Consider the following 4,513-nt stretch of genomic DNA (forward strand, 5'->3'; position numbering starts at 1 on the left):
GCTAAATGTGGATATTTTACTAAGTTTTCTAAGTTGTGTATCAGCAGGCAAAGAGAGGGGCCACATCCTTCTTTGTTACTTCCTCCATCTGGCTGCACGGAATTTTGATATGATGGCTGTAGCTCTCACAGCCATCATGGACTATGAAAATAAAAGTAATACCCCAGGGCAGGAAGAGGATAAACTTCCTGATCAGGAAGGCTGAAAGGAGCCTGATCAGCTCACATGTCTCCATAGAAGGTCCATCTATGGGACTCCCCTAGCAGTCCAGTGGTTAAGACTCCATGCTTCCAACGCAGGGGACTCAGGTTCAATCCTTGGTTGGGAGCTAAGATCCCATATGCCACCTGACATGGGCAAAAGATAAATTTAAAAGGTCTTTCTATAAGAATAAAACTCTGTTTAGATTAGAGATTAGATGGTTACATGATAGAACAGTGGTTAAGAGCCCAGGCTGTGGAGTCTGGAGTTAGAGAGACTGGATTTAAGCCTCACCTCGGCCCCTTACCTACCCTGGAACTGGAACCACTTTTCCTTTATCCCTCTGAACTATAGTTTCATCATCTGTAAAAGTAGGCTGCTAATAATAGCACAGGTCTCAAAAAGAAGGAAAAAAAAAAATAAAAGAAGAAAATAGTAACACAGGTCTGTGATGTTGTCATCAGGATAGACTAAAACAAGGTATGTAAAGCCCTTAGCGCAGTGCCCAACTCAGGGTAATCCCTGGGTGAGATCTGGCAATACTCCTCTTCTCCTCCCCCACCTCCTCTCCCTTCCATTTTCCTTCTCCTCCAATGGGACACTGTCCTGGAATGAAAAGTATCTGTACCATCATCGCTAGTACTGCCATGACAGAGATAATCAAAAGACATTTCAGTGGAAATTAGGAAGCACATGGCACACATGTTTGTACAGCGTGGTCTGTGTGTGTGTGTGTATCTGTAGAGAAGTCAGGAGGAAAACGCATTGACAGTGCTTCTAAGATGTGGATTTTAGTGATTTTATTTTCTTCTTTTAAGCCTCTCTGTAATGTCTGCATGAATGCAATGGATGTGAAATAGTGTCCTTATTTAGAATTAAACCTGACTTGCTATTTACCTATTAGAAGAAAGCTAGGTTTGTCTGAATGATCCCAAGTCTTGAAGGGGCTGGCTCTATAGGGAGCTTGTGAACAGGAATCCCCCAGCTGGCTGACTCAGCCCTCTCTGGCAAGATGGAGCCTTCAGGGTGGGGCAGGTGGCAGGAGGGGTTGAAGTGACAAGTCTGCTTTTAAATCTGTCTAAGAGAGTGGCTTTATTCACCACCATTCTTCCTGAGCATTCCCTTGCAGCATCTTCTCTGACCAGAGTAAAGGTCCTGGGATTGAAAAAATGCTAGCCAGAGAGTAGAGTTCAATTCTCTGTCTTCTGGAGGAAGAGAAATTATTTTGCTTCAAAAAAAAAGAAGAGAAGAAGGCAGAAAAGAAAGCAAGACATCAGCCCAGGAGCTGCATATGCTTAGTTAATGTGCTGTCTATTTCGCAAATCCTCTTAGCAAGAGATTGGTTTATCTCTCCTCTGGCAGGGCCCGCGGCTGTGGTGCAGACAAGCTGGCCTGGCCCCTGCAGACCAGGCTGAGCTCCGCAGAGCGGTGGCCTTGGGGACATGGGCCCCTGACAGATGAGCAGCTGGCCCAGGGGCCATGGTGTGGAAGCCCTGCCCTTGACTCTCCTGCAGAAGGGGCCGTCCTCCTTGGAAGAGCAGACAAGGCAGGTAGGAGAGGTGGGATGAGGGTGGCAGAGGAGCCCAGTCAGGTTACTGTGGGCAGGAGCAGCCCCTGGCTTGGGGCTTCCTGTTACTAATAGTTACAACTGTTCTAACTTCCCGTTACAACTCATTTAGTTGTCCTGGGACTCAGATCAGGGTTCTCTTGGGTTCTTGGTTCATAGGTGACAATGGTTTGACTCATAGGTTCTTTTTTTCTGGCTGTTCCACGTGGCTTACAGAATCTTAGTTCCTTGACCAGGAATTGAACTGGGCCATGGCAGTGAAAACCTTGAGTCTGTCCTAACCACTGGAGAGTCAGGGAATACCCAAGGCCCATAGATTCTTATTCTTCCTAGGCCCCAAACTTTTCTTCTTTGAGCCACCATTTACTAGTGCTTACACACTTATTAAACACACAACTCATTGCTAAGTGATGTCAGTATGTCATTTAATCCTCAAACCTCCCTGTAAAGTTGTCCCCATTTTACAGATGATGAGAGTAAGGCTCAGAGAGTTATTGCCACACAGATCATTAGTTACTGAGCTAGGGCTTGAACCTGGATGTGTCTGTTGCAAAGCTTGTGCTCCAAAGTTCTTGACTCACGTCATACGTCAGACTCATCTGTGGAGCTTAATCACACAGGTACCAGGACCCCACCTCAAGATTCCTGAATCCCTGCAAGATGCTTTGCAGGTAATTCTGATGTATACCACCTGATTGAAAACCACTGGGTGCTCCAGAATCCTGAGCGCTTGCCCAGCACGACTTGCCCACTCCGTCCTGTAGAAGCAGGGTTGCCAGGCAGAGCATGAGAGCGCATATCACTGTGTCTTTGGAGGATGAGTTCAGCTGGTCTTTGGGGCCCCACTACCTTCGTTCCAGCCCTCCTCTCCCGACTCCTGGTGAGCCTCCTGCAGACCCCAGCTGACCTCTGGGCTTTAATGATGTTGGGGCTCCTGACCAAGACTACCATACCCATTCCTCCCTCTGCCCCTGCTGGACTTCATCTCTGTCCCTCAAGGGAGAGTCCTGGGAACAGATAAGGGGCCACCTGACAGGCAGGCCTGCTAGGGCCGGTCTCCAGAGGACTGGGGGTAACTCTGTGGCTGGACAGTTGGGACGTATGTCAGCCCCTCAGGTCACAGCATGGGCTCAACTGTCTGATCAGCCTGTGACCGTTTAGTGCCCTTGGGAAAACTGTTTTCTATGCACTTGCTCTTTCCTTATCTCACCTCGACTGTTTCTTTCATTCAGCTGAGCACCAGGCTCTTGGTTAGAGCAACCAGAAGTGAGGCAGGGTCCAGATGCACAGACTCGAATGGGAATGACAGGCTTGCAGCAGACCACCGCAGGGTGCTATGTTTCTAGCTGTGACAGACGAAGGCAAACCAGCTGCGAGAGCCCAGAAGGAATCAGGGTTAAGACTGGGAAAAAGAAAACCGCTTGGAGGAGGTGACACTGACTGGTAACCTACAGCCTGTGAAATATGCTGAGTAACATTTCTGGACTGCAAAGCATATAGGAGCACTTGAACATGAAAAAGCTCTCACTTATTCATTCAGCAAACATCCACCGAGGGCCAAGTTGTGTTCTAGGAACTGTTCTAGGCACTGTATCTATGTTCTCATAAAACCTAAATGCATGGATGGGAGGGAAGACAATAAACAACCATACATATGTATTTAGTTGTTGTTGTTCAGTCACTAAGTTGTGTCCAACTCTTCTGAGATTCCATGGGCTGTAGCCCGCCAGGCTCTTCTGTTCGTGGGATTTCCCAGGCAAGAATACTGGAGTGGGTTGCCATTTCCTTCTCCAGGGGATCTTTCTGATCCAGAGATCAAACCTACGTCTCCTACATTGGCAGGCAGATTCCTTACCACTGAGCCACCAGGGTGTGTGTGTGTGTGTGTGTGATGCAATAAGACTTACAGAGAAAAAAAATTAAACTGGGAAGGAGGATGGCAGTGCTGGAGTCGGGGGGAGTGGCAGACGTTGCTACCAGGGCTTCTCTGATTAAGTGATATTTCAGCATAGGTAAGGGAGAGCCACTGAGGGCAGGAGAGAGGAGAAAGGACATTGAATGGAGGATGCAGGTATAGTGTTGGATTTAGAGATCACATTGTCCCAAACTGGTCATCTAACACAGTGAATACAGCTGAGACCCCCAAAAGAAAAGGTTTCTCACAATAGCAAGTCTGAAGAGAAGGAGATTCTACACAAACTAGGGCTGTAGAGAGCCTGGGGGCTATGGAATTAGGTGAGAATCAGAGTCATAGTATGATTGTTATTTTCCAAATAGACTATTGAGACACATTCTCAGGATTTTTCTGATTTTAAAAAGAATTACCTTCAAAGGGTTAAAAAAAGTTCATGTTTAGATACGTAATCTGTTTTCTCTTGTGTAATAAACTACCCCAAATTTAGTGGATTAGAACAATAAACATTATCTCAGAGTTTCTGGGAGTCAGGCATCTGGAAGCAGCTTGGCTGGGTGGGTCTGGCTCCGGGTCTCTCAGGAGGTTGAAGTGCAGATGTTAGGCAGGACTGTGTTCATCTGAAGGTTCCAAGGGGACTGGAGGATCCACTTCTAAGACATCCACTCAGAGGCCTGACAAGTTAGTGCTCATGGTGGGAGAGGCTTCAGTTTCTCACTGGGTGCACCTCTTCAAAGGGCTGCTTGAGTATCCTTACAACATGGCAGATATTTCCTCTAAAGCAAGTAACTCAAGTAAGAGCAAGGCAGAAGCCCCAGTGTGTTTTGTTGTCT

The 4,513-nt window shown here is 47.2% G+C and overlaps 1 long non-coding RNA gene across 1 annotated transcript; it reads left to right on the plus strand.

Moving 5' to 3' along the window:
- Nucleotides 1–1,283: 1,283 nt before the first annotated feature.
- Nucleotides 1,284–3,367, plus strand: LOC129653814 (uncharacterized). The gene is made up of 3 exons (XR_008715216.1): nt 1,284–1,751; nt 2,389–2,439; nt 3,001–3,367. It is a non-coding gene; the product is annotated as an uncharacterized LOC129653814 (long non-coding RNA).
- The last annotated feature ends 1,146 nt before the right edge of the window (nt 3,368–4,513 follow it).

The sequence above is a fragment of the Bubalus kerabau genome, chromosome 5 (assembly GCF_029407905.1).
Source record: "Bubalus kerabau isolate K-KA32 ecotype Philippines breed swamp buffalo chromosome 5, PCC_UOA_SB_1v2, whole genome shotgun sequence".
NCBI classification, from domain to species: Eukaryota; Metazoa; Chordata; class Mammalia; order Artiodactyla; family Bovidae; genus Bubalus; species Bubalus kerabau.